This window comes from Lithobates pipiens, unplaced genomic scaffold (assembly GCF_037356315.1).
Source record: "Lithobates pipiens isolate NorthernLeopardFrog02 unplaced genomic scaffold, aLitPip1_a1.2 Scaffold_23, whole genome shotgun sequence".
NCBI classification, from domain to species: domain Eukaryota; kingdom Metazoa; phylum Chordata; class Amphibia; order Anura; family Ranidae; genus Lithobates; species Lithobates pipiens.
The window spans coordinates 201,380,647-201,405,729 of record NW_027507785.1 but is presented as its reverse complement, the minus strand read 5'-3'; the positions used below and the strand labels follow the sequence as shown (position 1 = coordinate 201,405,729).

Genomic DNA, 25,083 nt, shown 5'->3' with positions numbered 1-25,083 from the left:
TCTGCTGATTTTTGTCTTCAAATTTACCAAAACCATGTAGTGCAAGCTAGCTGCCATAACTCCGGTATCCTCGTCTTCAGCAGGCGGTCCGGTTTAAAAGTGGTCTCTGTGGTGGATTCGCCGCAAGATCACTTTTATGGGTGGCGGGAGAGGGCCCCCCTGCCGCAATCTGGTGCTCTCCACTGCTTACCGGAGCCGTCGGTAATGGCGGAGGTGATCGTGTCTGTCCCCTGCCTTGGTATGGAGACGAGTGAGGGGAAGATGGCCTCCACCCGTCTCCATATCACTGCAGGGTGGTCACTTCCGCCCATAGCTCTTAAAGAATTTTTTTTTTTAAATGACAAAATTATTATTATTTTTTATTATTGCATTTTAATGTAAATATGAGATCTGAGGTCTTTTTGATCCCAGATCTCATATTTAAGAGGTCCTGTCATGCTTTTTTCTATTACAAGGGATGTTTACATTCCTTGTAATAGGAATAAAAGTGACACATTTTTTTTTTTTTAACAGTTTAAAAAAAAATGTTTTTTCTAAACACGCCCCGACTCGACGAGCTCACATGCAGAAGCCAACGCATATGTGACTAGCACCCGCATATGAAAATGGTGTTAAAACCACACATGTGAGGTATCGACCGTGATCAGTAGAGTGAGAGCAAATAGCCCTAGACCTCCTCTGTAATTTAAAACATGCAACCTGTAGAATTTTTTAAACATCGCCTATGGAGATTTTTATGGGTAAAAGTTTGTCGCCATTCCACAAGCGGGCGCAATTTTGAAGCGTGACATGTTGGGTATCAATTTACTATGCATAATATTATCTCTCACAGTATAGAAAAATTGGGCTAACTTTACTGTTGTCTTATTTTTTTATTCATAAAAGTGTATTTTTTCCAAAAAAAGTGAGCTTGTAAGACCATTGCGCAAATACGGTGTGACAGAAAGTATTGCAACGAATTTTCTAGCAAAAAAAAACAGTTTTTAACTTGTAAACAACAAATCTCAGAAAGGGGCTCAGTCCTTAAGTGGTTAAACATAGTTACATAGTCACATAGTCAGGTTGGAAAAAGGACACAAGTCCATCTGATTTAACAAACAGAAATAAAGAAAAAAATATTGTAGTAGCTAAAAAGAACACCTCCTAATACAGAATCCTATACCCACTGTTGATGCAGAGGAAGGAAGAAAAAACACTATAAGGTATGGTCCAATTTGCTCCAGCGAGGGAAAAATAAATACGTTCCTGATCCCCCAGGAGGCAAATCAGATGTTCCCTGAATCAATAATCCCTGGTGTTATTAAGTAGAAATGTTAACATCCAATTATGTTTTGTTCATTTAGGAATGCATCCAAATTTTTTACTGAGCTGTCCAGAACCAGTTCTTGAGGGAGCCTTTTCTACATTTTCACAGCTCAATCAACCCCATAGACTGAAATTGTTGCATTGAGCATAAGGAGTGGCTTGCCTTAACTTTTTCCCCTACAAATAAGGTCAGCACTTGGCTGAATGGCAGCCCCCGAACTGCACCCTTTGGGTTTGCCAAACTGGCTACAACTGACAACCAACAACAGGCGAGCAGATAAGGTATCAAATTATGGGCCAAGGACTTAGTAAGAACAAGCAGAAGGACAAAGAAATCTAAGCAACAACCACTCTTGAACTAGAATCAATCAGAATAATCTGTCAGAAATGCAAAGATTACAGGATGTGACAGTGCATTAAGCAGCTTGTGAACTGGCACCTTGGTGAAAACTCAGGCACACTGTCGGTGTTCCTCTTTCGGGACCTAGATTGTAATCAGCAGAAGGTACACACTGCGCAACAAAAAAATATACTGGAACTAATAGTGGTAAGAAACTTGGCAAATGCACAGTATGTAGAAACCAACAGTTCAGCTCAGGATCCTGGGACAGGTAAGTGAGTATATCGGTGGCTGCTAACTTTTACATTTTTGTTTATAAGGTGGAGATCTTTCTTTCTTTAATCGTACATCACGGGACACAGAGCCATAGTCATTACTATGTGGGTTATAGTCCACCTTCAGGTGCTGGACACTGGCACACCCTAAACAGGAAGTTGCCTCCCTATATAACCCCTCCCATACCAGGAGCATCTTAGTTTTTTCGCCAGTGTCTAAGGTGTTGGTCATGAGTTAAGATGTGCTGTGCTTAGCTCCACTGGAGCAATCCTTGCTGGGGCTAGCTATGCAGCCGGATCCATTCAAAGTGCCTATGAGGCCAAATTGAATGGTGCCTGGGCCTCATGTCTGAAGAAACAAGGTCTTTGCTTGTAAACGCTTTTTTTTTTAGAGAGCTGCAACCAGTACTTTTGGTATTAAGGCCATGGGGTACTATTACAGGTCCAGGATTGTAGGTTCCCCTGAGGGTCCCCCGGTTCCTGAAGGTTTGATAACGGAACCCACCGTAAAGGGTGAAGATTGGGTCTGTTGGTTTTACCACAGAAAATCCTGCGGCGGGAAAGGTAAGTGGAGTTTTATAAGGAATTTTAAAATGTTCTTGTGAAAATGTCAGGTAAAGTAAATGTTGTCATGCCTAAGTGTCACCACTGGGGGCTGTATGGAGCACGTACCTTCTCATGCTTTGCTTAGAGATCACGCTGTATCACAAAAGCTGCAGAATTTTTTCCAGTAAGTTTGGGGGGTTTTGCTTGCTCCAGACACCCCCACCCGGGCTAAACTCTTCCCCTCTTCATGAGGCTGAATATAAGGGAGAACTGAAAACGATCGGCAATGCCGTTTTCTTTCACCGCCCCTACTCGGAGGTGGCTTCCAGGTCTCCTCCACACCATTCCTCTCTCACTTTTAAAAGAGGAAGGAGGGGGGCACGATGTGAGGTGGGGGCGGGGCTTAGAGCGGCATTCGCGTCCTCCAACGTGGGAGTGTTTTTAAAAAAAACTCCATTTGTGCTGGCTGCAAAATTGTCAGAGAGACATAAGAGCATAGAGGAGCATGAAAGAGGTTTTGGTAACACAGGCATTTCCTATTTGACACATTTACCATTTGCATCAGGCTGAGTATTAATAGCACCGACAGTGGCTGGACTATTGCTCAAGCAGTGGATGCGATTTCTTCTGGTAGTACCTCTGCTTTGTGCATCGGGCTAGGGTCAGAAGGGGGGGTTGAAACTCCCCCAAAAAAGAGCTAAATGCGTCTCCCTCGAGTTCTGGAAAGCCTACTCATTTCTACAAATGGCATCCTCCCCTGAGAGAGGGTGGCTGGTCAGAGTGAGCATTGGGGCTTGCTTGTTTATTTTACTAAAAAGATCTTTAGTTTAGCGACTTTTTTTGTATCCTAGTATGGGTCAAAATGTGACAGGTTCTCTTCCATTGATCAGGACCCTTAAACTGAGGAACTAGGGGCGGGAGAAGACGAATTCCCTCAGGGGACCATGGTGAGGCTTATGCAGGCAGCTATTTCAATCTTAAAGCAGAGTTCCACCCTAAAGTGTAACTTCCGCACATCTGAACCCTCCCCCCCCCCCTCCGGTGCCACAATTACAATTGTCACCTTTCAGTGGGGAGGGGGTTACAGATACCTGTATAATACAGGTATCTGCACCCACTTCCGGGCATAGATAGCCACAGAATCTGCAGGTATTTACACCACTTCCTGTGGGGCCCCCGCTGTCTGCTGGGAAACACACGGATCCCAGAGACAGCAGGGACCATCCTTATTGTGCAACGCGACTCACGCATGTGCAATAGAGAACCAGGAAGTGAAGCCGCAAGGCTTCACTTCCTGATTACCAGACCAAAGATGGTGGCGGCAGCACCCAAAAGCAGATTGACAGATCGGCTTTGTGTGCCGACATCGCGGACGCGCTGGAGGGGTAAGTGTCCATATTTTAAAAGCCAGCAGCTACAGTATTTATAGCTGCTGACTTAAAAAAAAATGGCAGGACTCCTGCTTTAATGATTGATGGTGCAATTTCTTGCTGAATGGTCCGCTCCACATTTATGTACCATTAACTGAGTGTTTGGGTTTGTTAAAGCCTCATCAAGCTGTGAATGCCCTTTTCTGTCCATTCATTGTTGGAAAAGTTTTTTTGTACCTGAGAGGATCACCAAGATAAGCATTATTTTCCCTCCTAAAAAGTTTTCACACTTTATCCTATGGTGGAGGAAATTCACTAAGTAGGGTATACCAGCAATTAACGCTGCTATATCCTCTGTGAATACGAGTTTGACTTGTCCGGCAGACAATGTTCAAATGCTTAAGGATCCAACGGATAAAAAGTTGGAATTCCTATTAAAAAAAAAACACAAACCACTTTTTTCTCTAGCAGATTGAGTGTCTCAGCCTGCGCTGACAATAATTACTTAATCATTGAGAGACCAGTTTAAACAGGTGTTCAAGGTTATCCTGCTCAGCAGGCCCAGGATCTGGCAGCTTTATGTTTGCAATAGGTGCTTTGAGAGATTCTATCCTTCAGGCCTTGCGCACCATGCAGAAGCTCCTGGCTAGTCTTCCTTTTGCAGTGAAACAGCTATTTGGGGATGTTTTGGATAATACATCCAAAGAAATTCTAGTGGAAAAAGTACCCCTTTTGCCATTTAAGAAAAAGAGTGAATGTATTTTTGTTTTTAAAGTTCCTTCTTCTGTGCCAGGGGCATCAGCCTCCAGGCAGTCCGAAGGATTCCACCTTAGGTTCGAAAGGTAATCCCCAGGGTTAACCCCAGGGACAAAAGAGGTCTTAAGGGAGGAAACCTACAAGGTACTGAAGCCTCCTTATGAGGAGGCATCCCTGCTCACTCAATAGGGGAAATTCTTCTGCAGTTCTCAAGGATCTGTCAGGAAGAGTGTCAAGACGAATGGGGGACTTCCTCAATAGCTCCAAGGTACAAACTGGAGTTCCAAGAGTTCCTGTCTCCTCATTTTCTCAGATCAAACGTTCCTAACTTTCAAATGTTCCTAAGGATCCAGATAAAAAGAGGTCTTTCTCTCAAGCATTGGACCATCTTTTGGCAAAAAATGGTGGCCCCCATGTAAGAGCAGAGGTTGGGGTTTGGTTAAATTAAAATGGACATTCTGGATCTCGATCTCAAAAATCTATATTCAATTCCTAAATATAACCACTCTTTTTTCGCATGGAGTCAATCAAATCAGTTATCTCCATTCTACAAGGAGGAGAACTTCTGGCATCAATTGACATCAAAGATGCATCTAGCTACTGCACCTTGAGTGTTAACAAAAGTTCTGGCCCCTCTTCTAGCCAGATTAAGGGCCCAAGGTATAACGATTATGGTTTACCTGAACAATCTGTACTTGATAGTCCAGTCGGTAGCCCGCTTAGACTAAAGTATGGTCACCACATTCAACTACCTGGAATATCTAGGTTGGTTTCTCAGCCTAGGAGAAATCTTCTTTAAAACCATGAAAAGGGCTAAGATACTTGGGTCTGGTCATAGGTACACTCAGAAAAGGGTATACTTACCCCAGGCAAAGATCAGCGCCATAAAGTAACTGATTTAGGTGGTTGAAGCTAGATGAATTCTTCTATTCAACTTTGCATGAGGTTGTTGGGAAAGATGGTGGCTTCATTCGAGGCCGTTCCTTATGCTCAGTTTCATTTGAGACTGCTGCAAAACATTATTCTATCGGCTTGGAACAAAGCGTTCAAGCTCTAGATTCCCATTGTGTCCGACTCCAAAGCCTACAGCCACATCACCCTGAAAGCACCCGATCTCATCTGATCTTGGAGGCTAAGCAGGGTCGGGCCTGGTTAGCACCCGGATGGACCACCCGGAAATACCGGATACTGTAGGCTGGGTATGCCGGAGCCCCAGTTTATGGTTAATATACAAAAATCTGCAAAGGGGAAAACCCTTTCTTCAGTTACCATGGAAGTGGTCCAGATCAGAAATGACCTTGCCCATTATCATTCTAGAAATTCAGGCAGAGCACTTGGTTCTGAGGGCCTGAACATTCAGTTTACGTTATTGCCCTGCCTGGATTCAATCTGACTATGCCACAGCAATGGCCTATATTAATCACCAAGGGGGCACAAGATGTTGTGCGGCCCAGAGAAAGGCGAATCACATCCTATCTTGGGCAGAAAACAATGTACTTTGCCTATCGGCGGTCTTCATTCTAGGAAAAGAAAATTGGCAGGTGGACTACTTGAATCGCCAGCAGTTGTTCCCAGGAAAATGGTTCCTTCACCCTGATATCTTCCTGTCAATAAGTCAAAGATTGGGGATCCCAGACATAGATCCGTTTACGTCCAGGTTCAACAAAAAAATCGACAATTTTGTGTCAAAAACAAAGGATCCGCTAGCATGTGGAACAGATACCTTGCTATTCCCGTGGAATCGGTTCTCACTGATTTGTGCATTCCCTCCTATTCTGCCTGCGTCCACAACTTATTCGCAGGATTAAACAGGAAGGGAAGTCAGGGATTCTTGTGGCCTTCAGCAGGACCCAGGAAATCTTGGTATGCAGGGATCTTAAAGATTACAGTAGGGGACCCATAGACCCTACCGACACAGCCAGACCTTCTTTTGCAAGGTCCGGTATTCCATCCTACTTTACAAACGCTAAATTTAACGGTTTGGCTATTGAGACCCACACTCTGAAGAAAGGTGGGCTGTCAGGTTCAGTGGTTTCTATCTTGATTAATGCAAAGGAGCAAGGGAAGCATATGTCTCCTAGTGTGAAACCAGGGGTTGTACCCCAGGAAATAGGTCAAAGGTAGAATCCTTGACTTTCTACAGATGGGGTGAGATATAAAGCTGGCCTTGAGTGCTTTCTAAGGACAGATCTCGGCCTTATTGGTATTATTTCAAGGACCACTTGCTTCGCTTTCTTTGGTTCGTAACTTTACTCAGGGGGTAACACGGCTTAATCCCTGGTTAGGTCACCCCTGAACCCTTGGAACTTGAATTTCGTTTTTGATGGCATTACAAAACAGCCTTTTTTTGGACTGATACAACATATTCCCTTGGTCCTTTTTTGACAAGGTAACTATTTTTTCTGGTAACCATATTTGCTGCAAGAAGGGTATCAGAATTGGCTGTTTTTTCTTGTAAAGAGCCATATAATTATTGTTCATACGGATAAGGTAGTATGGCGTCCTCATCCTAACATTTTACTGAAGGTAGTATCAGGTTTTTATCTAAACCAGGATATTATTCTATCTTCATTTTTCCCAGAATCCTGTTCTATGGAAGAAAAATCACTACATCCTCTTGATGTGGTGAGAGCAGTCTACTTAACCACTTCAATACCAGGCACTTAAACACCTTCCTGCCCAGACCAATTTTGAGCTTTCAGCGCTGTCGCACTTTGAATAACAATTGCGCGGTCATGCTACACTGTCTCCAAATGAAATTTTTATAATTTTTTTCCCACAAATAGAGCTTTCTTTTGGTGGTATTTGATCACCTCTGCGTTTTTTTGTTTTTTTTTTGCTAAACAAATAAAAAAATACCGACAATTTTGAAAAAAAAAATGTTTTTTTTTTGTTTCAGTTTCAAAACTTTGCAAATAAGTACGTTTTCTCCTTCACTGATGGGTACTGATGGGGTTACACTGATGGGCAATGATAAGGCGGTACTGATGGGCACCGATGAGGTGGCACCAATGAAGTGGCACTGATGAGGTGGCATTGATGGACACCGATATGTGGCACTGATAGGCGGCACTGATGGGTGGTACTGATGGGCGACACGGATGGGCACTGATAGGTGGCACAAATTGGCACTGATAGCTGGCATGGATGGGCATGGATAGGTGGCATAGGTGGGCATGGGTTAGTCGGCACAGGTGGGCATGGGTAGGCGGCACAGGTGGGCATGGGTAGGCGGCACAGGTGGACATGGGTAGGCGGCACAGGTGGGCATGGATGGGCACTGATAGGCGGCACAGATGGGAACTGATAGGCGGCATTGTATTATAATATATTGTACTAATAGATGCCAATCAGTGCCAATCAATAATGCATGCCAATCAGTGATGCCCATTGTGGACACTGATTGGCATCCATTATGGGCACTGATTGGTATCCATTGTGGTACTGACTGGAATCCCTGGTGGTCTAGGGTGGCATACCTTATCCTGGGCATCCCTGGTGGTCTGGTGGTGTCCCTGGTGGTCCAGTGTGGGTATCCTCGGGGGGGCTGTGCTGATAATCGATCAGCACAGACCCCCCCTGTCAGAGGAGCAGCCGATCGGCTCTCCTCTACTCGCGTCTGACAGACGCGAGTGAGGAAAAGCCGATCACCGGCTTTTCCTATTTACACTGTGATCAGCCGTGATTGGACACGGCTGATCACGTGGTAAAGAGTCTCCGTCGGAGACTCTTTACAGAGATCGTAGTTGCCATGTGTCAGACTGACACCCCGCAACAACGATCGCCGCCATGCGCGCCCCCAGGGGCGCGCAGCAGCTCATAATCCTGATCACGTCATATGACGTCCGGTCAGGATTATGCAACCACTTTGCCACCATCTATTTGTTATAGGGCGGGCGGCAAGTGGTTAAACACGACTGCTCAGATTCAGAAAACGGATGTTTTGTTCGTATTACCTGAAGGTCCTAAAAGAGGACAGGCAGCATCGAAATCTACTATTCTAAATAATCTTGCTCACTCCTTTTCTTTTGATGTATATCACAGGACACAGAGGTCCTGCCCCTCTTTCTAGTATACACTTGTATTGCTTTGCTGCAAAACTGAGATGCTCCTGGTACGGGAGGGGTTATATAGGGAGGCTTCCTGTTTAGGGTGTGCCAGTGTCCAGCACCTGAAGGTGGACTATAACTTATATAGTAATTACTATGGCTCTGCGTCCCGTGATGTACTTCAAAGAAAAGGATTTTACAGGTAAGCTGTTATAAAAATCCTACTTTAAACAACTTGAGGCCACACAGATCTTTCTTAGGGACCAAAGATCTTTGTACTGACCTATAACCTGTTAAGGCAATGAGATACTTGTGTTTTGCCCAGGTAACGCTACAGTACTAAAACTGTTCATCTTCATATTTGCTTCAGAAAACTTTAGGAGAAGCGCAACCAAAGACTTTAGGAAAGGCATATGAAAAAAGGTGGGTAAGCAATATGAATGAAGGAACTTGAACTTGTATATTACTGCCTTATTTTCTAACCAGAATGTCATATTAGCTGACATAGAGGAAAACTAAGGGCATTAAAGTGGTTCTTCCCCCTGTTTTAAAAAAATGAAAAGTCAGCAGCTACAAATACTATAGCTCGTGACTTTTAACCCCTTCGTGCCTGAGAGTAAAATAAATGGTAACGCCTGAACACAATTTTGCAACTTTGACATGTTAGTAAAACTGTACATATCGTCACAACTACTTTGTGCATCCAGGTGGATTATACCTTGTTTTCTTTTCTTCAAGACAAATTAGGCTTTTATTTTGTGGTAAATGATAATGATATCCCCTGATTTTTTTTCTTCTATTGTCAAAGGAAAACTGACCCAAATTAGTAAAATAATATATATATTTTTTTTAATTTAGCTGTATATTTCTTTCTCCTACCATAATCTCCAAACAAAGGCCAACACAAAAAAAAATATCCTGTTCCTGAAGATCTCAGCAATACCACAAGTGTGTATGTTAGTTGTTTGTACCCGTAGTACAGCCCAGAAACAATAGTGCACGTTTTGTGTTTTTTTTTAAAACATACCTAAAACACACCGACACTGACACTAACTGACACTGGTACTAATTTAAAAAACGCTTTTTGCAAAAAAAAACAAAAAACTGCACAAAACATACTAACCATTATCTTTGACCCCGCCATTGACCTTTGACCCTTACTTGACCTAAACACTAACCCTGGCACTGACCGAGATCAAACCTTGATCCAGCAATTTTTTATTTTATTTTTATTATTTCTTTATTTTACACACTTTTTTTTATTTCTTTCTCCCTGCAAGGAGAGATGGATACAATCTATCTCTCCCTCCATTTAGAAAGGAAGAAAACACAGGGGTGGGCTGCACAATAACTGATCCCTGTGATAGCAAATCAGAGGTTATAAGAGCAATCAGATGACCCAGAACCAGGAGTTCCAGGACCCGATCGTTAGTATGGTACCTGGGTCTCCCAGTGAGCGCCTGGTCTCTGTGCTCGGAGTGCGCTGTGCAGTAACTTCCTAGCACAAAGAAATATATGCATAAATGTGGCCACAAGAAAAGCCCAGTTCAATGAGGCCACATACCGTCTCTTACAAAAGTGAGTACACCCCTCACATTTTTGTAAATATTTTATTATATCTTTTCATGTGACAACACTGAAGAAATGACACTTTGCTACAATGTAATGTAGTGATTGTACAGCTTGTATAACAGTATAAAATTGCTGTCCCCTCAAAATAACTCAACACACAGCCATTAATGTCTGAACCGCTGGCAACAAAAGTGAGTACACCTCTAAGTGAAAATGTCCAATTTGGACTCAATTAGCCATTTTACCTCCCCAGTGTCATGTGACTGGTTATTGTTACAAGGTTGCAGGTATGAATGTTAAGCAGGTGTGTTAAACTTGGTGTTATCGCTCACTCTCTCATACTGGTCACTGAAAGTTCAACATGGCACCTCATGGCAAAGAACTCTCTGAGAATCTGAAAAAAATCATTTTTGATCTACATAAAGATGGCCTAGGCCAGTGGTGGCGTACCTTGGCACCCCAGATGTTTTTGAACTACATTTCTCATGATGCTCATGGACTCTGCAGTGTAGCTGAGCATCATGGGAAATGTAGTTCCAAAACATCTGTGATGCCAAGTTTTGCCATCACTGGCCTAGGATATAAGAAGATTGCCAAGACCTTGGCAGCGTGATGGCCAAGACCATACAGTGGTTTAACAGGACAGATTCCACTCAGAACAGGCCTCGCCATGGTCGACTAAAGAAGTTGAGTGCACATGCTCAGCGTCATATCCAGAGGTTGTCTTTGGGAAATAGATATATGAGTGCTGCCAGCATTGCTGCAGAGGTTGAAGGGGTGGGGGTCAGCCTGTCAGTGCTCAGACCATACGCTGCACACTGCATCAAATTGGTCTACATGGCTGTCATCCTAGAAGGAAGCCTCTTCTAAAGATGATGCACAAGAAAGCCTGCCAACAGCTTGCTGAAGACAAGCAGATTAAGGACATGGATTACTGGAACCTGTGGTCCTGTCCTGTGGCCTGATGAGACCATGTCCTGTCTCATGAGACCAAGATAAACTTATTTGGTTAAGATGGTGTCTAGTGTGTGTGGCAGGACCAGGTGAGGAGTACAAAAACAAGTGTGTCTTGCCTACAGTCAAGCGTGGTGGTAGCAGTGTCATGGTCTGGGGCTGCATGAGTGCTGCTGGCACTGGGGAGTTACAGTTGATTGAGGGAACCATGAATGCCAACATGTACTGTGACATACTGAAGCAGAGCATGATCCCCTCCCTTTGGAGACTGGGCTGCTGGGCAATATTCCAACATGATAATGACCCCAAACACACCTCCAAGACAACCACTGCCTTGCTAAAGAGGCTGAGGGTAAAGGTGATGGACTGGCCAAGCAGACCTAAACCCTATTGAGCATCTGTGGGGCGTCCTCAAACAGAAAGTGGAGGAGCGCAAGGTCTCTAACATCCACCAGCTTCATGATGTCGTCATGGATGGATAGAAAGGGACTCCAGGTTAGCACTCAGGAGAATAGTTATAAGATCCAATCGAGATGGTACCGCACCCCCTCACTCTTACACAAATTAGCTTCCAATACCACCGACATTTGCTGGAGGTGTCTCCTAGACAAGGGTACGCCACTGCACATTTGGTGGTCCTGTACCCCCCTTCAGGGCTACTGGAGATAAGTATGTAGAATCACTTCCCAAATTACCACCTACAACATTGAGCCCTCACCGTCCCAATGCCTTCTCCATCTTTCGCCCTTACCTAGACGAGTCTACCATGGCTCCCTGGTGATGCATATGCTCAACGCGGCAAAACAGTGTATCCCCATTCACTGGGGGTCGCCCAGAGTCCCCTCCATTAAAGAATGGTTCACCAGAATCAACAAAACAGCCGAAATGGAAGAGCTGATTCATATTTCCAAGGACACCCCCTCGAAATTTAGCACAAAATGGGCCTGTTGGAAACACTTCCAGACCACCACAACCTATGCAGAGGTATACAAATGAAGGCCTCAGGTCCACAGATTTGCTGCCTTTACCCTACGGGGCCTAATCTACTTTTCCAATATTGAACTTTTTGTTACAGAAACCGAGAGAAGGGTAAGAATTTAAGATACATATCCACTGCTCTGCTTTGGGGGGGGGGGGGGGTCATAGGAAAGGGGGACCCCTCCCCCCTTGACATGATCCCTTCATTCCTCCCTCCTCCCCCCCTTCCCTTTTTTTTTTTCTCCCTTCCCCCCCTGCTCCCTTCCCGTCCTAGTCCAGTACCATACCATCCCAAAATAGACGTACACACATGATAGCTCATGTAAATACCACACGCCCCCAACAACACGTAGCCCTCCCCATCCTAGGTGGACCCCCACCTGGGTTTCCCCTGCAATGTCCCAGTACACGCGCCAGCCCCTTGTTTTCACAAGGGTTGAACCACCATGCTATATTATTAGTCCCTTGACCCTCCCTCTAATCGATCCTCTCAAAGACCTTGGGGCAATTTCTTCCAGAGTAATATGTTATGGACCACACCAGATAGCTCGTAGTCTGCTTATCCACCGGACGAGCACCTAGTCGGTTCTATTTCCCAAACAGATTTGGTCCTGTGAATTTCAGTATGTTTCCATACTATGTACACTCTAATACTCTGTAACTCCGCTGATTTTGTATACAACCTGTTGTTGGAAATATCTGTTCATTTGTACTTTTGAGCTTTTTCCAGAAGAAAATATGTTTAAAAAAAAAAAAAAAAGAAAGGGACTCCAGTGGCAACCTGTGAAGCACTGGTGAACTCCATGCCCAAGAGGGTTAAGGCAGTGCTGGAAAATAATGGTGGCCACACAAAATATTGACACTTTGGGCTCAATTTGGACATATTCACTTAGGGTGTACTCACTTTTGTTGCCAGCGGTTTAGACATTAATGGCTGTGTGTTGAGTTATTTTAAGGGGACAGCCAATTTACACTATCATACCAGCTGTACACTCACTACTTTACATTGTAGCAAAGTGTCATTTCTTCAGTGTTGTCACATGAAAAGGTATAACAAAATATTTACAAAAATGTGAACTTTTGTGAGATACTGTATATATGTATACTGTTGGCAGGAAGGGGTTAATAAAAGGACACTCACCTATCCAGGGGTCCAGCGTTGTGCTCAACCAAACTGACTGTTTGCCGGTATTCGGGTCTCTGGCTCTGGAATATTTACTGTGGGCAGTCAGCTGTGATTCCTTGTGGCTTCATAGCCGACTGCCCACTGTGAATGGTACCCACAGTCTCCTGGGAGCTGTGATGCTTCCCAGAGGGTTGAGGGGGGATTCCCAGTCGATTCCACCCCCCCCCCCCAAAAAAGTGCCAAAAACAGTAGAGGGGGGAGAAGGGCATAAAGCGGAACTTCCCATTTAGGAAGAAATTCTCCACAAATGTTAGAAACAAAATATCTCCTTAGTCCATCTTAAAAGTTCTTGATGAAGATCTTCTGTAGTGTTTACTGAAAAAAATATATATGTAGCTCCTCTCTCAGATCTTTTCATCACCAAGCCTCCAGCTGGTGAGAACATTTTTTGGGGGGGCAGCAAACAGTATGCCACCCCCACCCCGCAGGTGGGTCGATCAGTCAGTCGAGAGCACTTACCCCATTACTGGTGACTTCCCCCTGCTCAGCGGTGCCGGCCTCCCTTTCTCCATCACCGGCGGCTTCTTGTTCTCCTGCTCTCCACACTGGCAGCTTCTGTTTCCTCCCTCCTCAGCGGTCAATTGGGAGTCTTCTTTTTACAGCCAATTGGAAAACAGGTCTCACACCTGCTTCTGATTGGCTGGGTTGAGGATCAGTTTTTCAACAGCAAATATTAAATTTGCGACCCAAGTCCACCTGATTTTGAAGCCTATGGCTCTAATCAGGTGCTTCAAAAAACACTCCTGCCGCAGTAATTCACGTGCCCGGTGACCCGAAAGGGGATGGACACATGAATGGGGGGTAGCCACGGCAGCCATGGATAGATTCATGCTATGCATGAATCCATCCATTACCGTATAGGGGGTGGCCTGGCGAGAGGGGGTGGCACATGGGCCCCCCTAATGGATACGCTGCCACTTTCCAGCAGTTACATACATATAGCATAGAAGTTCCTGCCCTTTCCTTCCAAGTACCTTTTGAATGAGCATATGGAGGACACGGGTGCACAGCCATTGTCATAGTCATTCAGTCACTCAACCATTTTATACCCATATGTATAGTATATTATGTAAATTATTATATGTAATGGATGTACGTTTTTGTTGAGAATGTTGAATGTCTATACCAGTGCAACAGTAAATGTAGTGGTCCTAATAAATTATACATTTCTCCAAAACTATTATTATCCTCTATAACTGTATATGTGATGAGAGTATAAATTCAGCTCTCCTTCCTCTGTGGTTACACCCATTATGCAACCAGAGCTATTTACAGTAGGCATTGCTTCATGTGTGAATCCTGTTATTGCCCAATTCAACCTCCTTTATTACAGCAGCACAGTCATTTATTATATTTGCATAACAGACGTGAAGACTGAAAATATGTGAATACATGATTATACAAATTGCTTAGTGTGAGTCTGGCAGGGATGTCAGATTTTAAAAAGTCAATTTGTGATCTTTCAATCTTGACAGAAAATAACTATTGTTAAAGAAAGATGTATAGTTATTGTTGTAAACATCTTATTCATTTTGACAATGCTAATGTTTCTAAACCCACAACAGTAAAATCAGTTTGTATACAGTATGCAGTAAATCATGCTTGTTATACACACTGTGGAACCTAAGTGGTTAATCCTGCACATTGTGTAAAAAGGCTATTTGATCCTGTCTTCTCTGATCCTCCCCTTCTTCCACTGTCCCCAATCCATTTACTGATAGTACAAAGCCTTGGGGTCACTCTGCATATGCTCAGTCTGGTGTGTATTGTTAGACAGTTTTTTTCTTTTTCTTAGGATGATGCATGTGATCAGTACAGGGCCAGCACTGTCCAGGCAGAGGATCAGGAGTCATGAGGAGAATGAAAACTTCTCCCACAAGCTTTAAATTGATTGCAAAGTCTAATTTTTTTCTATAAAAATAACAAACATGTTATACTTACCTGCCCTGTTGCAGTGGATTTGCACAGAGCAGCCTGGATCCTCCTCTTCTCGGGTGCCTCTTCTGTGGTCCTGGCCCCTCCCTCCCATTGAGTGCCCCTACAGCAAGCAGCTTGCTATGGGGGCAGCCAAGCTGAGTCAAAGCTCCCTGTATCCATTCAGACACGAAGCTGCGGCCCAGCCCCACCCTCCTCTCTCTCCTGATTGGCTGACTAAATTTGATTGACAGCAGCGGGAGCCAGTGATGTTGCTGCTGTGTCTCAGCCAATCAGGAGGGAGAGTCTAGGATAGCTGAGACACTTGTGGACATTGCTGGACAGTGAAGGAGCTCAGGTAAGTATTAGGGGGCCTAGGGGGGCTGCTGCACACAGAAGGCTTTTTTAGGATGCATTAAGATGAAAAACCTTCTAACTTTAACCACTTTCCAGTACTTGGCCGGACACAGATAGAAGTCACAAGACTGCTGTATACTACCAATGAGAAAAACTATTCAGCTTTTATAGTTACTAAAATAATTGCATTTCCATGTTCTGTGTACAGGGGGAGACCTGATATAGTGAACGCAGGGTCCTGGGTTTAGTAATGCCACGTACACATGGCCGGACTTTCCGTCAGAAAAGGTCAGACGGAATCATTTCATCAGATATTCCGATCGTGTGTGTGCTTCATCTGACTTTTTTTTTTCAAAAATTCTGACAGACCTAGAAATAAAACATGTTTTAAATCTTTCCAACTGAATCAATTCCTATCGGGAAAACCGTTCATCTGTATGCTATTCCGACGGACCAAAAACTACGCAAGGGCAGCTTTTGTCTACTCGCTATTGAACTTCCTTTTTCTAGTCCTGGTGTACGTCATTGCGTTCTAAACAAATGGACTTTGGTGTGATCGTGTGTAGGCAAGTCCGTTTCAGCGGAACTCCATCAGAATTCCACCGGAAAGACCGTCAGAGTTTATTCTGACGGAAAAAACGGTTGTGTGTACGAGGTATAATACTTTAAAGTAATTTGGTTGAGGATATTTAAAGGGGGTTACTATTACAATAAAATAGGGGAGGGGGGAAAAGTAAGAAGCATCTAGTCCTGCAGAGGTTGATGATCTGTATATAGTTTGCTTTACCCAACGGTTAGGAGATGTAACTATTACACATGGCTCCCCGACAGTTAGGGGAGAGTGATACCCTTCTCTGCTAGGTAATGCAGAAAAGGGAAGGAAAGAAAAAGCCACACAGAAGGACACAAAATGCAAGTGAAAAATACGAATGATCATAACTATAGCAGTATTACTACACGACAATACATCTATACTTAAACACTCTGATCTGTTTATTACTGTTAGGTATGTCAATATAGATCACAAGGTCGTGTAATGTTGATACCTATATGTCCTCACGTTAATAAGCTATGATATGTATAGCTATATGGAAAAACTGCTGCATTATGTCTTCTTTTTTGTTTTTGTTGTTGTGTTTTTCTTTCTTGTGTTGTGTTTGTTTTCAATAAATAAAAAAATTATCTGATTTAAAAAAAAAGTTATTTGGTTGTACCGGTCATGTGTACGAGGCATAATAATTTAAAGTAATTTGGTTGTGTATCACAATTTATCTCAACTGTCTTATGATATATTCCATTCATATTAGTCAGCAAATTCTTATTCCCACAAGTGTCATTTTGTCATGTGTACCTCCTTAGGAGTGTACTGTTATACTGCATAATACATAGAAATGTGTATACATACATTTCAAGCATCTCTTTATGATTTTGAAAGGATGCTGTCACTTTTTCTTGCTAGTAAATTGTGCCAGATTCTTCAAAGGCTCATTTAGTATGGTGTTTGCAGAAAAATTATGGATAAAAGAAAACCACCTATAGATATAATGCTGGAAACCTTCGTCACATCTCAGTACAAAAGAGAAAATTGCAAAAGGGGTGCCCCTGGGAAGTTTATGGGCAAAGGATGTTAACCAGAAAAAGGAGTAACAAGCGTATAAAAATATACAAAATGTATTAAATACAAAACAGTAGTAAAGTAGGGTATATAAACCTAAATATCTATATAGGGTATATCAAATCTATATAGGGTATATAAACCTAAAAACAAACTGGATAGTTACATAACAGCTATATGCCAAAACACACGTTGATCTCATGGTAGGAGGTCAAATGGCATGCATGTGCATAGAAGTCCCAACATGTTTCGGAATACAGGTATGAGTAATAAATTCCTTCTTCAGGGAATTATTAGAAACAAGCTGTTTTTTGTCTGATAATGAAATAACAAAGATATCAAAAAGATGAGGAAATTAACAAATGTGAGAATACAGTAGGTAATAGCATGGCATATATATATATATATATATATATATATATATATATATATATATATATATATATATATATATATATATATATATATATATATATGGCAAGTAATAAAGGAAGTGATACTTACAATATAACTATCTTTAGCAAATTAAAGTGCACAACAGGATTCATGTGAAGGAGGGGCTTCAATGCCTAGAATGCCCCATCGCCATAAGAGAATGCTCTGGATATTGGCTGGGGGGCTGGGTGTGCGTCCCCACAGCACCGATGATGTACGGTTGCTGGTGCCAAAATGATTGCGTTGTGTGGCGTGAGTGAGATAAGAGGCATCCCGGCTGGCATAGAAAACACCCAGGGCCCACAAGGAAATATATGTCTCTGTATGAGAACATAACATATTCAATTAAGGGGGGGTATGCAATACTATGTGAGTGTAGGTGCGTCGCCATGTCATGCAAGTGCACACGGGGGGAGGGGCGGAACAAACAGTAATAAAAGATATCGTAACAGAGGCTCACCATTCCCAGAAGGTCAGGTGGTCCGCACAGTAGGATATGCAAGAATTGAGAGGGCAACAGGACATAAAGTCCGTCATGGTACTTACTCACAATGGCCATTTGGTATAGGTATCTAAAGTGTGGAGTGCCGTGCGGTCCAGCAGTAAAGGATTAAGCTTACCTGGCTTATAAAGGGGGGGTCATGTGTTAAACGCCCATAGTACTAGCAGAGTCCAATAAATCGGGCGGATAGGTATCAGGTGATCGGGGGGCCCATCAAGGGTGATGAGTCTTACCGATCACCTGTATACCTGATGGGCGTCAGGACTCGTCTCCTCAGACATTCCCCTGGCACAGGCTGTGTCCGGCGTGACCGTGCAGGGTGGCGCGATGACGTCAGACGTCGCAAGACCGTCGACATGCAGGATGGGTGGTATGTCTTAGATTGAATCAAATAAATTCATAAAAGGATTCTTCATGATGGCTAATTTGGGATAGCACTCTACAAATGCATGCAAGTCCTCTAGAGTATGGTATTGAACTGTAGAGGGCCTCCACATCTATGGTGGCCAAAATGTAGCCACCCTATACCTAAATGCCCTCAATTATTTGTAAAAAATGGATAGTGTCACAGACATAGGAGGGTAGAGCAAGAACGAATGGTCTAAGGTGTTTGCCCACTAATCTAGACAGATTCTCAGTGATAGCACCATTGTCCAATATTATGGGCCTACTAGGGGGATCTAATTTGTTTTTATGAATTTTAGGGAGCAAGTAGAAGGTAGCTGTTCTAGGAAAGGAGGTACGAACACAATTCTTCCCCCTTTGTTAGAAGGCTTAATGGTTAAATTGTAATTACTGGACAGACTTTTCAAAGCTGTTCTTTTGCTTACAGTAAGGTTCCCCAGGTGATTGGACGATGGATCTAAGGCTTTGATCTCCTGACAAGTGAGTTTTAGAAAGGTGGCTATTCCATGGTTAGGGCTAGGGGCAGGGTACATATCCGATTTTTTTCTTTAATGATGACTTAATATGTGTAGTGATAGTATGAGTGGATGAATCATCTACTTGTTTTAAAGTGGTTTTAAACCCTTACAAATCACTTTGACCTACATGTAAGCCTAGATTAAGGCTTACCTGTAGGCCTAAGAAATATCTCCTAAACCTACACGGTTTAGGAGATATTTGCCAAAACACAGGCACTGCTGTCTACGGCGCATGCGCTGTAGACAGTGGTGCACATGCACACTGATCGCGCCACTGTTAACGGCGATATGCCGCGAGTGGCGGCTCTCGTGCAAGCTCAGCGAGACCCACCGAGAAGATGGAGGCTCCGTACACAAGGTGACAGCGGTGACTTTGCTGGCTCCTGTGTCAGGTAAGTGACACATAATGGACTACTATGCGATGCATAGTAGTCCATTATGCTTTACCTTTGCAGGGAATCAAAGAGGAAGTAAACCCATCAGGGTTTACTTCCTCTTTAATAGAGATTCTAGATCAATGGTGAAGATCAAGTCTCTGGAGTCACTTTCTTCTAACAGGGAGTGACGATTCGCCAGGGATTGTCATTCACTAAACGTACGACATCCTTCGGATCCCGGCTTCTCTTTATCAAACATGCTTCTCAATAAAAGCTTGCATGTTTATAGATGTAGGTCTTTAATCACTTCAAATTTGTCCAGCATGTGGTGCATGTTTATAGTGGTGTTTGGATCGGGGGAACCAGAGGAGTTTATTGTGTGGGAAGGAGTTAAGGAGTGTTGGCTGCAGTGGCCAAAGGCACTCCAATGTTGAGAGTCTCACCTTGTGCCAGTGCTGGTTTGTTTCTGGTATTGTCAGAGGCAGTATGGGTGTGATGTCCAGAAGAGAGTTAGATCGGAATAGTTGTTGAAGAGGTTTCACCGTCCCGACTTTTAGGTCATCTGGTACGTATAGACTGCTTAGAGGAAAGGTGGGAGACATTAGAGGATATATAAGAGGTATCTGACATGCCAAACTGCCTGGAGGGCTGAACTGGACCACGCTGGGTACCCCTGCTATTTACTTTCTGTTGCCATTTATAGGCTCTGCCTTCCTGAAAAGCCTGTTTTGTCTCTCAAGATTTTTTTTTCCTTCCTGGAAAGTATTGATTTATTAGAGTCCTCAATTTTTCATTTAATTCCTGGAAGGAAGAGTGAGCTTGCAGTAGTTTAATCTGTGAATAAATTTTATCTATATTAATATCAATTTCAATTAGATGTTTCTGATATTCTTCAAGTAAGAAAATCATCATTTTAGTAGAACACAGTACTACTAAACTGTAAAACTAAGTTCTACTCAATTTCAATTAGATTTAAATTTCAACTCTAAAACTAAGTTCTACTCAATTTCAATTAGATGTTTCTGATATTCATCAATTAGGAAAATCATCATTTTAGTAGAACACAGTTTGAGATTACCCTCCCACACAATAATAGAATTTTTATAACGGCTTACCTGTAAAATCCTTTTCTGTGAAGTACATCACAGGACAAAGAGCCATAGTAATTACTATGTGGGTTATAGGCCACCTTTAGGCGATGGACACTGGCACACCCTAAAGACAGGAAGTCCACTCCCTAAATAACTCCTCCCACTACTGGGAGTACCTTAGTTTTTGTACTAAAGCAATACACTTGTATACCAGAAAGGGGTGGGGGGGGGGGGGGCTCTGTGTCTCGTGATGTACTTCAAAGAAAAGGATTTTACAGGTAAGCTGTTATAAAAATCCTATTTTCTTAATTGTACATCACTGGACACAGGGTCATAGTAATTACTATGCGGAATGTCCTAGAGCAATGCCAACTGAAGGGAGGGAGACACAACAAAAGTAGGGCACCATGAGATCAGAGGACTTACATTGATGCCTGCAGTACACTGCATTTTATTTAAAAAAAGTAAATGGTGCGATGTCTGTGAGTACCATTTACTTTTTTTAATACATTTTGTTATGTTACGGTATTATGCTATGGTCCCCTTTCTTCTCATATGCCCCAGGATCTTCTGGGCTGTAAGCCATATGGAAAAAAGAGCTTAGCACCTGGAACATCTTGAAAAGTTTTCCCCTGAGCCCTGTGGATGATAAAGGTCGTGGCTGGGTTATAACATTGTTTTGTGCTTGTCCTTTGGTAAGCGGCTTTCCATTCGGTGGTGGGTGACATTTATTTGTGTATCACGGTGGTGTTTATTCAGACTTATGATTTATCAATGGACTTATTGATCATGTTCAATTATGTTTAGTAATCCATTGCTGTGTTTTTCTATCCATCTTCCTTTGGATTAATGTGGAATTTGGTGGACATTTTTCTTGTTTTTATTATACTTCCTGGGGTGCCAACCCCTGGATTCACACCAGGAGACATATGCTTTCTAGACTCTATAATATATGATTCTGGAGGCCGGATTCCTTGCATTAACCAAGGTAGATACCACTGAACCTGACAGCCCATGCTTCTCCAGAATGTGGGTCTCAATAGCCAAACTGTTAAATTTGTAAGGTAGGATGGAATACCAGACCTTGCGAGAGAAGGTCTGGACTTGGTGGTAGGGTCCATGGGTCCCCTACCACCATCTTTATGATCTATGCATACCAAAATCTCCTGGGCCACACTAGGGCCACAAGAATCACCGACTTCCTTTCCTGCTTGATCCTGCGAAGAAGTCGTGGAAGCAGCAGAACAGGAGGGAATGCATGAATCAGTGAAAACTGATTCCATAGGAATACCAAGGCACCTGTTTCGTAAGCTAGCAGATCTTTTGTTCTTGTCACAAAGTTGTCAATCTTTTTGTTGTACCTGGACGCAAACAGATCTACGTTCGGAATCCCTCATCTTCGACATATTGTCAGGAAGATATCTGGGTGAAGAGACCATTCTCCCGGGAACAACTGGCGACTCAAGTAGTTTGCCTGCCAATTCTCTATTCCTGGAATGAAGACTGCCGATAGGCAAGGTACATTTTTTTCTGCCCAAGTTAGGATATGATTCACCTCTCTCTGGGCCGCACGACTTCTGGTGCCCCCTTGGTGATTGATATAGGCCACTGCTCTGGCATTTTCGGATTGGATCCTGACAGGACAATTCCGTAACCTGAACATCCAGGCCCTCAGGGCCAAGTGCGCTGCCCCAATTTCTAGAATATTGATGGGCAAGGTAATTTCTGATCTGGACCATTTCCCTTGGACAGTAGCCTCTTCCAGGACTGCTCCCCAACCCAAAAGCCTGGCATCTGTTGTTACCACCTTCCAGGTAACTGGTAGAAAGGATTTTCCCTTCTGAAGATTCTTGGTTATAAACCACCAACTGAGGCTCTGGCGCACCTTTGGCGATAAACACATTGGGAAATATAGAGCTTTGACCTTATTGTTCCAAGCCGATAGGATACTGTTTTGCAGCAGTCTCGAATTAAACTGAGCATAAGGAACGGCCTCGAATGAAGCCACCATCTTTCCCAACAACCTCATGCAAACGCGTTTAGGATTCTTCTTTGCCTTGACTACCCGAATCAGCTTGCTTATGGCACTGATCTTTGCCTGGGGTAAGAATACCCTCTTCTGGGCTGTGTCTATGATCACACCCAGGGCCGCTGTTAAAAATCATGGGGCCCCGTACAGTCTACCTGGCGGGGCCCCCCACATAAGCCTGAACCTGAGCACCCCTCCCTCTAACCCGTGGACTGTGTACAATGGAGAAATGCAGGGTTTAATATACATATACATGTATATTAACGCAATAGAAAGTACAGCAGGGAAAAGACTTTCACTCTGGGCACGGTGAATACCCACAATATTTTAGATATGTGGGAGAGCAGTATGCAGTATGTCCAACTTTATGCTCAGAGCCTGGGCCCAGTCTTTACCTCCACCTAACATCCCCCGACTTCACAAGTATCTGGTCCTGCTGGCTTTTTTTATCTGGGGTCCTCATGCATTGCTTCTCCTGGGGTGGGGGGCTTGGATCCTCTGGATCTGGGAGCGTGGGGACCAGCCAGAAGCTGAGCTCCTCTAAAACCTCTGCTCCTTCCACATGGGCACGAAGTTGGACAGCCGGAAGCAGAAAGCAAAGTATTTAAACACTTTCGGGAGTAATCTGCAGCCGTGTGTCCAGACAATTACATTACACAAGTCCCGGCCTGCGTATTGATATAGAAGAGACTGGGACTTGTGTAATGTACTGTATGTAATAGTCTGGACATACGGCTGCAGATTACTCCCAAAAGTGTTTAAATAATTTGCTTTCTGCTTCCTCCCACGCACACTACATGGGACCCTAGCTCAGGATTAGTATAGTCCCTATAATGTGGGAGTCCCCCCTCTGCCTCTGGGCCCCCCTACAGGGCAGGGCCCAGTACAGGAGGGCTGGTGGTCCCCCCCTATCAGCGGCCCTGATCACACCCAAGTATTCCAATCTCCTTGATGGTTTTAAGGAAGATTTCTCTAGGTTGAGAATCCAACCTAGGTATTCCAGGTAGTTTACTGTGGTGACCATACTTTGGTCTAAGAGGGCTACCGACTGGTCTATCAAGAGCAGATCATCCAGGTAAGCTAAAATTGTTATACCTTGAGCCTTTAATCTGGCTAGAGAAGGGGCCAGAACCTTTGTAAATACTCGAGGTGCAGTAGCTAGACCAAAAGGCAGGGCTACAAACTGAAAATGAAGATTTTCTATCTCGAAACGTAGATATTTCTGGTGAGCGGGAAAAATAGGCACATGGAGGTATGCATCCTTGATGTCGATTGACGCCAGAAGTTCTCCATCTTGTAGGATGGAGACTACTGATCAGATTGACTCCATGTGAAAAGAGCGGATATTCAAAAAACGGTTTAGATCTTTAAAATCTAGAATGGGTCTGACATCTCCATTTGGTTTTGGTACCGTGAAAAGGTTTGAATAAAAACCCAATCCCTGCTCTTCCATGGGGACCACCGATATCACCTTTTGAGACAAAAGATGGTCCAATGCTTGAAAGAGAGACTTCTTTTTCTCTGGATCCCTCAGAAAGTTTGATCTGAGAAAATGAGGTGATGGGGACTCTCAGAACTCTAGTTTGTACCCTAGAGTTATTGAGGATGCCACCCATTTGTCTTGACACTCTTCCTGCCAGACCCTTGAGAACTACAGGAGTCTTCCCCCGACTCGAGTGAGTGGGGGCGCCCCTTCATAAGGATGCTTTAGTATTTTGTTTTGTAGGTTTCCTTCCTCAGGACTTCTTTTGTCCCTAGAGTTGACCCTGAGGTTTACCTCTTGAATTTGACGGTGGAGGCCGTTGAGACTGCCTAGAGGCTGATGCTCCTGGCACTGGAGAAGAGGCTTGTTTAAATTAAATATGCTTACTCCTTTTCCTAACTGGAAAAAGGGTACTTTTCCCATTAGAAATTCTTTGGATGTATTTAACCAGATCATTCCCAAACAGCCATTCACCGCAAAAAGGAAAACTAGCCAGGAGCTTTTTGCATGGCGCTTCGGCTGCCAAATTTTGCAACCATAGAATTCCATGCATATGCACCAGCCCAAGCATAAGGCGTGAGGCCTGGAGAATAGAATCTCTCATAGCGTCTATTGCAAAACATAACGCCCCTGGTAGCTTGGCCAAATCTTGGGGCTGCTGATCATAACCTTGAGCACCTGTTTAAACTGGTCTCTCTTTGGATGTTTTTAACCAGATCATCCCCAAACAGCCGTTCCTGGATAGCCATTTGGTAAGGCTGGAAAATAAAAATGTTAGTTCAGATTCACAGGATTCGTTCTGGCCATACTCCCTCTGGAGTTTGGACGCAAAGTCATCCCATGCCTGACCGCAAAAGTCTGCCATGCTAAGAAAGCCTACTGGTAACTATAGGGTGGTTTCCAATGGGAGGGGGGCTTGTGGGTATCTACTACCCGGTAATGAAGAAGAAGTATAGATAAAAGAAAACCACCTATAGGTATAATGCTGGAAACCTTCGCCACATCCCAGTACAAAAGAGAAAATTT

At 43.6% G+C, this 25,083-nt stretch overlaps 1 long non-coding RNA gene and 1 pseudogene across 1 annotated transcript in view; one reads left to right on the top strand and one right to left on the bottom strand.

Moving 5' to 3' along the window:
* The window catches only part of LOC143927017 (uncharacterized), a 61,434-nt gene that overhangs the window by 13,302 nt on the left and 23,049 nt on the right, over positions 1-25,083 (bottom strand). The window lies entirely within an intron of this gene.
* LOC143928952 (5S ribosomal RNA) lies at positions 5,674-5,789 on the top strand (annotated as a pseudogene).